General features: G+C 44.8%; 1 pseudogene; it reads left to right on the top strand.

Moving 5' to 3' along the window:
* The first annotated feature begins 2863 nt into the window (after positions 1–2863).
* Positions 2864–10950, top strand: LOC123139435 (protein NRT1/ PTR FAMILY 7.3-like; annotated as a pseudogene).
* Positions 10951–11199: the final 249 nt, after the last annotated feature.

The raw sequence follows: 11199 nt of genomic DNA, 5'->3' as shown, positions 1-11199 counted from the left end.
CCATAAAAAAGAAGAAGAAAAGAAAAAAAAAGTAAAGGCCAAAAAATCCTAAATAAAAAGGGGGCCAAAGAAGCCCACCCAAAAGTGAAAAAAAGGGGCAATGTTACTATCCTTTTTCCACACTTGTGCTTCAAAGTAGCACCATGTTCTTCATATAGAGAGTCTCTTATATTGTCACTTTCATATACTAGTGGGAATTTTTCATTATAGAACTTGGTTTGTATATTCCAACGATGGGCTTCCTCAAATGCCCTAGGTCTTCATGAGCAAGCAAGTTGGATGCACACCCACTTAGTTTCTTTTGTTGAGCTTTCATACACTTATAGATCTAGTGCATCCGTTGCATGGCAATCCCTACTCCTTGCATTGACATCAATTGATGGGCATCTCCATAGCCCGTTGATTAGCCGCGTCGATGCGAGACTTTCTCCTTTTTTTGTCTTATCCACATAACCTCCATCATTATATTCTATTCCACCTATAGTGTTATATCCATGGCTTGCGCTCATGTATTGCGTGAGGGTTGAAAAAGGTGAAGCGTATTAGAAAGTATGAACCAATTGCTCCGCTCGTCATCGGGGTTGTGCATGATGGAAGCATTTTTGTGTGACAGAAATGAAGAATGGCCAAACTATATGATTTTGTAGGGATAAGCTTGCTTTGGCCTTGTTGTTTTGAAAAGACATGATTGCTTTATTAGTACGCTCGAAGTATTATTATTTTTATGTCAAATGATAGACTATTGCTTTGAATCACTCGTGTCTTAATATTCATGCCATGATTAGATATTTGATCAAGATTATGCTAGGTAGCATTCCACATCAAAAATTATCTTTTTATCATTTACCTACTTGAGGACGAGCAGGAATTAAGCTTGGGGATGTTGATACGTCTCCGTCGTATCTATAATTTTTGATTGTTCCATGCCAATATTCTTCAACTTTCATATACTTTTGGCAACTTTTTATACTATTTTTGGGACTAACATATTGATCCAGTGCCCAGTGCCAGTTCCTGTTTGTTGCATGTTTTATGTTTCACAGAAAACCAATATCAAACGGAGTCCAAACGGGATAGAAATGGACGGAGAATTATTTTGGAATATTTGAGATTTTCCGGAGAAAGAATCAACGTGAAACGGTGTCCGAGGTGGCCACGAGACAGGGGGCGCGCCTGGCACTCTCGTGGGCCACCCGTAAGGCGATTGATGCCCTTCTTTTGCCGAAAGAAAGCTAATTTTATGAGAAAAATTTGGGCGAGATATTCACCCCAATCGGAGTTATGGATCTCCGGATATTAAAGAAACAGTGAAGGGGTAGAATCTGAGAACGCAAAAACAGAAAGATAGATCCAATCTCGGAGGGGCCTCGCCCCTCCCACGCCATGGGAGCCAAGGACCAGAGGGGAAACCCTTCTCTCATCTAGGGAGGAGGTCAAGGAAGAAGAAGAAGGGGGCTCTCTCCCCCTTGCTTCCGGTGGCGCCGGAACACCGTCGGGGCCATCATCATCACCGCGATCTACACCAACACTGCCGTCATCTTCACCAACATCTCTATCACCTTCCCCCTTCTATATTCAGCGGTCCACTCTCCCGCATCCCGCTGTACCCTGTACTTGAACATGGTGCTTTATGCTTCATATTATTATCCAATGATGTGTTGATCCTATGATGTGAGTAGATTTTCGTTGTCCTATCGGTGATTGATGAATTGCTATGATTGGTTTGAGTTGCATGTTTTATTATTGGTGCTGTCCTATGGTGCTCTCTGTGTCGCGCAAGCGTGAGGGATTCCCGCTGTAGGGTTTGCAATATGTTTATGATTTACTTATGGTGGGTGGCATGAGTGACAGAAGCACATACCCGAGTAAGTAGGTTGTTTGCGTATGGGATAAAGGGGACTTGATACTTTAATGCTATGGATGGGTTTTACCTTAATGAATCTTTAGTAGTTGCGGATGCTTGCTAGAGTTCCAATCATAAGTGCATATGATCCAAGTAGAGAAAGTATGTTAGCTTATGCCTCTCCCTCAAATAGAATTGCAATAGTGATTACCGGTCTAGTAACATAGTCAATTGCTTAGGGACAATTCCACAAATCCTACCACCACTTTTCCACACTCGCTATATTTACTTTATTTGCATCTTTATCTAAACAGCCCCTACTTTTCATTTACGCTTTCTTTATTATCTTGCAAAGCTATCAAACAACACCTACAAAGTACTTCTAGTTTCATACTTGTTCTAGATAAAGCGGACATCAAGCGTGCGTAGAGTCGTATTAGTGGCCGATAGGACTTGAGAGAGTATTTGTTCTTCCTTTAGCTCCTCGTTGGGTTCGACACTCTTACTTATCGAAAGAGGCTACAACTATCCCGTATACTTGCGGGTTATCGGCGGGCATGGGTGGTCGGCGGCAACAGGGGGGAGAGGAGGCAGGGTTGCGGCGTGAGGGACGGGGGAAGAGATAGGGGAGTCGGGGCGAGGGGCGAGGGCTGGGGAGAGGGAAAGGAAAGAGGCGGCTAGGGTTACGAACGGGCGAGCGGCCTTTTATACGCCTGCGTTTGAAAATACGAGAATGCCCTCGGTGGGGCATGGGATTTACAGGCGGTGGCACCACACTGTTCATTGCAGCAGTGTTTCGTTCGGTCCGACGGCCAGGATCGATCCAAACGAAGATCCAATGGCCAGGATCGATCCAGACAAAGATCCGATAGCTCCGATCAGTTTGGACAACTAATCCAACAGCTCAGATCCATACGCCCTGAGAATGCTTCATTTCTTCCTATACTCTAACAATGGGATGCTTGAGACCAGTTATGTGCAACATTATTTTTGCCGAGATGAAGATTTCTATTAGTGTAAATGTGGACTAAACTTATTCTTGCCCGCTCGTTCTACCCCATCGCAGATCATGGAGATGAAATCCGCCCTATTACGGATGAAGACGAAAAGAGGGAGTCGGGCCAGTGGAAGTGGAACGCCCGCCGGTGGATGATGGTGCCGGACAAAATGTACTATCGTCAAATGTGTCAGGAGTTTGGTCTTCTGCGTCTCATACCAGGTATGCTTGAGACGATTATGTGCATGTTCCTCTTTTTCAAAACCCAGACTTTTAGTAGAGTAAATGTAGACTAAATTGTTCGCGGCCGTTTCTACCCCATCGCAGATCACGAAGATGAAATCCGCCCTATTACGGATGAAGACGAAAAGAGGGAGTCGGCGCCGGTGGAAGTGGAACGCCCGCCGACGAAAGATGGTGCCAGACAAGATGTACTATCGTCCAATGTGTCAGGAGTTTGTCTTCTGTCGTCCTCATGCCAGGTATGCTTGAGACGATGATGTGCATGCTCCTCTTTGTCAAAAATCAGACTTTAGTAGAGTAAATGTAGACTAAATTGTTCGCCGCCGTTTCTACCCCATCGCATATCATGGAGATGAAATCCGTCCTATTACGGATGAAGACGAAAAGAGGGAGTCGGCGCCGATGAAAGTGGAACGCCAGCCGGCGAATGATGGTGCCAGACAAGATGTACAATTGTCAAATGTGTCAGCAGGAGGATGGTCTTCTGCATTCTTGATACTAGGTAAGTACGTATAACTTCTTCTAGTACATATAAGAGTTTTACAAAAACTGTGAGTAACTGACGGAATTCTTCATGCTGGGGTGCAGCGAACCAGTGCTTTGCGTCGATGGGTTTCTACATTGTACTCCCTCCATTTTTTTTTTACTCCGCATATAAGATTTGTTAAAAGTCAAACTACACAAAGTTTGACCGAATTTATATAAAAAATTATGAACGTCTACAGTACTAAAACTATATAGTATGAAAATATGTTTCATGGTGCATCTGAATATATTGATTTCATATTGTGAATGTTTATATTTTTTAATATAAAGTTAGTTAAACTCTATAATGCTTGACTTTGACCAAACTTTATATACGGACTAAAAAGAAACGGAGGGAGTACAAGTCAATTTGGTGTTGTTATTTTCGCTGGTGCTGCAGCAGAACAATGGCGACGCGACCAACAATGTCACCGTTTGGGCGGGGACGGTCATGATGTGCTCAATCATTGCGGAAACGCTCTTTCACGAGCGAGTGTGGCAACGCTCTATCCCAATCTTTCTCTCCCCGTGATTCTAATCTTTCTGTCCCCTGATTTTCATATGGGCCTAAAGAAATCTCCCCTCTAATATCTATGGCCCTCCTGATTTCAACGTGGGCATGTAAGATATTCTCTATAATCCTTCTTCCCACGGTTAATCTCTCCAGTTATCTCTCTCCCCTTCCAATTTAAAGGGATTCCTGTTTAGACGTGGTTACCTAATAAAGCCTAACCGCTTGGTCGGAAATCGCTCGCGAGAGCAAGCGCACGCCCAATAGCATCCTTGGCGACTGTTACGTTTTTTTTATAAATGAAAGGGGTTCTCCGCCCCATTTTTATTAATGAGGCAAAGCTAGAAGCCAGAGTTGGATCAAAACCACAAACACAGCACCCACCGATGCAACCATCATCCCAGCTAGTTTAGCAGACTAAGAAACCTTTTTTTTATTATTTTTAGAAAAGGTGGTCAGACCCCCGGCCTCTGCATCAATCAATGCATGCAGCCATCTTTATTAATTATTTCATAAAGGTTTGACATGAACATACATCAATCCATCCGAAGTCACCACTCACACCTACAAAGTTGATAACATGGAGTGCTCTCACTCTCCATATCTAAAACCGTGTCATCGCCGATCCATCCACATAACGTAATAGGACCAACACTCAGTGCAGCCTACCTAAAGCATGCACCACATGCATAGGTTTTAGAAGGCACCATCATCATCGAGCCACTAACCCATCTTCAGAAGAGAGATCCACATCATCCTTACCAGTCCGGACATCCGTCGACGCCACCACGGCGCCTAATGGCGCCACCGCCCCTGCGCTCGACCGTCCAGACGCAAAGATTCTGAAAGATCTGTCGTGCGTAGCACCTGCCAAACCAGGCATGGCTCAGCGTAGCACCTGTCAACCAGGCATGACTTGACAGCTCCACCGAAGCTCCGTGCAAGATGAAGCCGCTCCACCTCCTGGCTCTGTCTTCCAACGCTGCTCTACAAACAATGCTCCCGAGAGAGAAACGACACCATAGTACTGCCATCGTCCGATCTGGAAGACCAGATCCTAGGGTTTCCCTAGAAGCAACATAAGTGGGTCGACAACAGTTACACGACGATGCCTTCATCAAGGTAACGACGCAAAACACCGCCATTCCGCCAACGGCTCGGTTTTCACCGACAACTATGTCTGCCCGACTCGTAGCCGGGACTACATGACGAATCTCGAGATCCGAGCACCCAGCCGCAGGCCGACCATCTCTGACGGAAGAGATGACCACCACCGCCAGCTGCACCGGTCAGAACGGATCTAACCGGAGGTGTCACTGACGCGACCACCAGGCCCACCATGCCGCGCCACAACCATCGTCGTCGCCAGCACTACCACCACAGCCGCCATTAGGACGCCGGTCGGACGTCACACCGTCGTAGTCCAGATCTGGACTGTCATGAACCAGACCGGCGCCGCCGCAGTACAGATCGGGGTGACACCCTCGAGCCAGGGCGCCCCGCTTCACCTATGACCCGCGAGAGGGAGGAGTGCCTCCGTCGTCGCCGTCGCACACACATGCTATGCCCGGCGCCGACCACGACGCGGACAAAGGGGAGGCAGAGGAAGGAACATTGACCCGACGGCTAGGGTTGGAGCCCCTCGATCGCCTGCGCGAGGGCGATGGAGGGGAGGGGACATACTAAGAAACCTGAGAGCATAGTTCTCTCCAAACCAATGAAATATATCTACTTTATTATTACAAACCCAAAAGTCTAAGAAACACCACAAGAGACTAACACTCCTGCCCCTTCTCGGCGACTGTTACCTTAGCCGTGACATGACATGCATCATTTTCCAAGCAATCTTCGCCTTGGTAAGTCTTATACTACTCGAGATCCATCACCCTCCACTGCCCCCGTGAGAACAGGCCTTACTCTTTTGTCACATTGCAGGGGGTCGGGCCGCTCGCGCTCTTGTCGCGCCTGTACCTGGTTTATTCGGTCGGCTGCGGCACAACGCATATGCCATGCGGGTCGCACTCCGGCATAGTGATGGGTGTGTTCTACTTCGTGATCTACCTGATCGTCTTCAGCTACGGTGGATATGACAAAAACATACCAACTTTCGGCGCCGATAAGTTCGACGACGAGCAGTCCAGGACAACGTTTTTCCACTACTTCTACCTGGCACATATTGTGGCCTCCCTCTTCTCTGACACCCTGCTGACCTACTTAGAAGAGAACAACCAATGGGTGGTAGCCTTCACGACCTCCGGCACTGTCGCGGCCATGGCGTTACTGCTGTTTACCGCCACGCAGAGCGGAGCGACAACTTGATCGGCAGCTTCTGCCAAGTCGTCTTCGCCGCCTGCCAGAACCGGAAGTCCGGCGTGTCGCCGGACTTGCAGATCATGTACAAGGGCGACGGCGCAAAGAAGCTGGCGCACACTTCAGGCCTCAGGTCAGCCTGCCCTCTAGCGAATCAATCGATACGTAGCTAGCAAATCAAGGTAGTTTGGTCTAGTTTGGTTTTACTAACTTGCGGCCGGGTTAAAAGGGAGCTCTATTCGGTGCGTGAGGCGCCCCCCGGGCGGACTCTCCAGCCCCACAGGTGCCCTATTGGGCCGACCCATGTGTGGGACGGGGCGCGCCCTTTATTATTTTTCATTTTCTAGTTTTACTTTTTAATCTATTTTTGTTTTATTCTATGTTAAAATAATTTGGCATAAAAAATTCTAAAAATTTAAAATAACTGCAAATTTTTAAAATAGTTCTTCAATTCAAAACAAGTTTTATGAGCATTTTTAATACTGGCGAACAAATTTTTGCATTTGATGAAGATTTTTTGACCTTGATGAAAAAAAATTATATTAAAGAACATTTTTAGAAAAATGATGAACACATTTTTTATTCAATGAACAAATGTTGAATTTCATGAACAAAATTTGTATTCCAGAACATTTTTGTGAAAAAAGATGAACAATTTTTTTATTGAATGAACAAAGTTTTAATTTGATGAACATTTTTTTGAAAACAGTGAACAAAAATAGAATTTGATGAACATATTTTTAGTTCGATGGACAAATTTTGAATTTTGATGAAAATTTCTTAAATCCGATTAACATTGTCGAATTCTTGATCATTTTTAACACGGCTGAAGATTTATTTTACTTTATGAGCAACAACTTATTCACCAATTTTCCACTAGAGATGAAGAAGAAAAAACGAGATGAAGAAACATTAAAGAAAAAAAATAAAAAACTGGGGGACCTCGCGCCCGACATGGGCTAGCCCAGTAGGCGCACAAGGGAGCTAGGGGGCGCCATATGCACCATATAGATCTTTCTCAAAAAAAATGCACCATATAGAGTCCTGGAGAGCTCCTAGTCGGCGCCTTAAGCGCCGGCTAGGAGAACCGGCACCCACGCGCCCTGCAGGTTGGGCGGCCCGCGAAACGCGGGAGTGTAAACTAGCGCGGAAAAAACCCAAGAAAAGTTGCAACTATAGGCATTCGAACTCACACAGTCAGCTTCACCTTCAAAGCTCGCTAACCAGTCAAGCTACGGGCCTTGAGTGGTTAGAAACAGCATGGAACATGACATAACATGGTTGCAACGTTTTTTGTTGCACATAACTATGCACAGTATCGCGTCAATTTTTTTGAAAACAATTGTGATTAGAAAACTTTCATAGATTTTCGAAAAAGTTCATCATTTCTGAAGAGAAGTTCGCAAACTGGAAAAAAGTTCATCGATTTTCGGAAAGTTTTCATTAGATTTGAAAAAAGTTCACAGAATTCAAAAAATAGTTCACCCTGTTTGAAAAAAGTTCATTAAATTTGAAAAAAAGTTCACCTAATCCAAAAAAAGTTCACCGAATTCAAAAAAATTCATCGAATTCAGGAAAAGTTCATAGAATTCTAAAAAAGTTCATTGAATTCGAAAAAAAGTTCACCCGTTCAAAAAATGTTCATCTAATTTGAAAACAATTCATCAAAATTGAAAAAAAGTTCACCGAATTTGATAAAAAAAATGTTAAAAAAGTTCATCGGAGTTGAAAAAAGGTACGCGAGATTTGAAAAAAGTTCATCGAATTTGAAAAAGGGTCATCGATTATGGAAAAAGTTCATTGAATTTGTAAACAAAAAGTTCATCCATTTTTCATTAAACAAAAAGTGAAGAAAGAAAATTTCTCGATATGAAAAAAGAAAATTTGAGAAAAGAGAAAAAAGAAATGGAAAAAGGTAAGATGAAACAAGAAAGGATAGAAAATATGTAAGCTATCACAGCTGGCTAGGTGGCGCGGTGGTTGTTGCAGCGTCTCACTAAGCGGGAGGTCTTGGGTTCCATTCTCCTTGCCTCGCCCTTTTTTGCGCTATAAAAACATACAGCGAACGTTGATATGGGCCGGCCCATTAGTAGCGAAGGAAGGGAGTGGGGTGTGCGCCCATTAGCAGGAATGCCTGTAACGGGCGCTTAAGGCGCCGAATAGGAACCAGCGTAACGGGCGCTTAAAGCGTCGAATAGGAACCAACAGAGTCCTGCGGGTTAAAAGGTGGATCTTATTGACGCGTGTGTGCGTCCTTTTTCAATTTTTCTGTTTGGTTCCTTCTTTCCTTTTACGTTCTTTTTTCAAAAGAAATTATGTTTTCTTCTCTTTATTGCATATTATATAAAAATTTCACCGTTTATTAAAAAAATGTTCATCGTATATTATGAAATTTTTCAAAGTATTTTTTACTAATTATTCATTGCATATTCGGAAAATGTCCAACACAAGTGTTAAAAGGCCAGGCCAGTTAGCAATATTAGTCTGCAAGTGTTAATTGACTAAGATATGCTTGAGAGTTTGCCTCATAATAAATTATTTTTGTCCTTCACCAGGTTCTTGGACCGAGCGGCACTCACAGCCGAGGTTGCCGCGTGCAGCCAACCGCGCAATAAATGAAAGTTGTGCACGGTGACGTAGGTGGAGCAAGTCAAGATCATCTTGCGGACCCTACCTATTTGGATGTGCACCATCTTCTACACGGTCATGTACACACAGATGGCGTCGATCTTCGTCTTGCAGGTAAATCTAGACTCCTGTATACCAATAGCATGTCTTACTTTCGCCAAGCCCAGCTTCTTCGGTTTCGGCCCAATGTGAGAAGTGCACCTAAAACCCGCTCTGTGCGCAGTTTAATACGTGACACTCACTCGTTCTGAAAACGACTATTGTTTAGAAAAATAATACATTTTTTTTTCATAATTTCGAGAAATAATACGTAGATTTGAGAATTTTCACAAATAATACGGCCTCTGTTTCGGCCATGCCGATTAGGGCCTGTCGGCTTGTAAGAGGCCGATTAGGGCTTGTCGGCCTAGGAAATGCCGATTGCTACTGGCTTGGGCGAAGCCGATATGTTAGCCCGACACAAGCGTACGTGGATAAGACAGCTCCCCTTGAGCCAATCGATTGGAAACTTGGTAGCTCTGTACATGGCCACCTTTAGCTGGCTTGGCTGCACGCTAGTACTAGTGCTCTCATTCCATCGGTGCCAAGTGCACTAGTAGTGCTCTCGTTCCATTAGAATACTACATCGGCGTCCTACTTAGCTTAGCATAATTATCATATGCTCATGTCCATTCAGGGATACACGATAGCAGATACACACGTTGATTGGTTCTCTGGGCTGCCAATTCCCGACATGAGTGTTTGAAGAATTTTTGTACCAAATATGGATCATCCCAGCTCCTGTCTATGACATGTGGGTCCCACGACATACATTTTTATATGAAATAATGATATTGGGCTCTTTCTATAGAATTTGTCATGCACATCATGATGGTGCTAACGGATTAAAATTTTGATTCATCGTTTGAGAAATATTATCTTCAGAAGTTTTGAATCATATATGTACAGAGCTAGCAAATTTCCAGTCAATTGGCTCGCTGCCCTATGCATATACGCTTGTGTCACACAAATCGAGGTTTCAAGCCGACAGGTATAGGGCCTCTTACAAGCCGACAGAGCCTAATCGGCTTAGCTGAAACGGAGGCCGTATTATTTGTGTAAATTCTCAAATCTATGTATTATTTATAGAAATTATGGACAAATGTATTATTTAAAAAATATTGGCCTGAAAACGACCAAGTCTTTTTCTGTAAACTATATCATGTTGCATTTTGTGAGGCTTATAGCTTTGTGCATGTTTATGGAGATGATTTATATATGTAAAATGATCTAATCTTCATGCATCCTGATGTTAATTTGGCAATCATCATCTTTTACCATGAGTAACAGCATTTAACCTTGCCATGCATCATACTTGGTTTGGGTTGTAGTTAATTTGGTTTGAGTTTACTTGCAAGGTAGCGCGATGAGGCGAACCACGATGTAGGGAGCATTCACAATACCACCCTCAAGCATGTCTCCGTCCAACCTCCTCACCGTGGCAAACACGATAGTCGTGTTCGACTCGGTCATCTGCCGGCTCCTCGCATGGCTCACCGGACGCCCGGACGGACCTACCGACCTGCAGAGAATGGGGGCTGGCCTTGTTCTCGGCGCACTGGCCATGGCCATCGCGGGCACAGTCGAGATCTTCAGGAAGAAAGCCAGCACGACAGAGGCAAACAACAACGAACTGCACATCTTGTGGCAGGTGCCGCAGTACGCGGTAATGGGAACGTCTGACGTGTTGATGTACATGCCCCTGATGGAGTTCTTCCATGCGGAGATGCCCGACGGATTCAAGAGCTTCGGGTGCGCCTCTGCTTGTCTTCCGAGGCGGTCAGCAATTACATGAGCGATGTCATCATCACCGTTGTCAACAAGGCCACCTCCGTTAACGGTCGTCCGGGCTAGATCCCCCCCCCCCCCCTGACTTGAACAAGGGGCGGGTGGACAAGTTTTTGTTCATGTTGGGCGTCTTATGCAGGGACGGAGCTATGTGTATTGCTGAGGGGGCTATTCCCCCCCCCCCCCCCGCCGGCTAGGGTTAGTGCCCCTCGGTCGCCCGCGCGGGGGCGACAGAGGGGAGGGGACATACTAAGAAACCTGAGAGCACAGTTCTCTCCAAACCAACGAAATATATCTACTTTATTATTACAGACC

Source organism: Triticum aestivum, chromosome 6B (genome assembly GCF_018294505.1).
Source record: "Triticum aestivum cultivar Chinese Spring chromosome 6B, IWGSC CS RefSeq v2.1, whole genome shotgun sequence".
NCBI classification, from domain to species: domain Eukaryota; kingdom Viridiplantae; phylum Streptophyta; class Magnoliopsida; order Poales; family Poaceae; genus Triticum; species Triticum aestivum.
The sequence above is the reverse complement of the archived record's forward strand: the minus strand, read 5'-3'. Positions and strand labels throughout refer to the sequence as shown.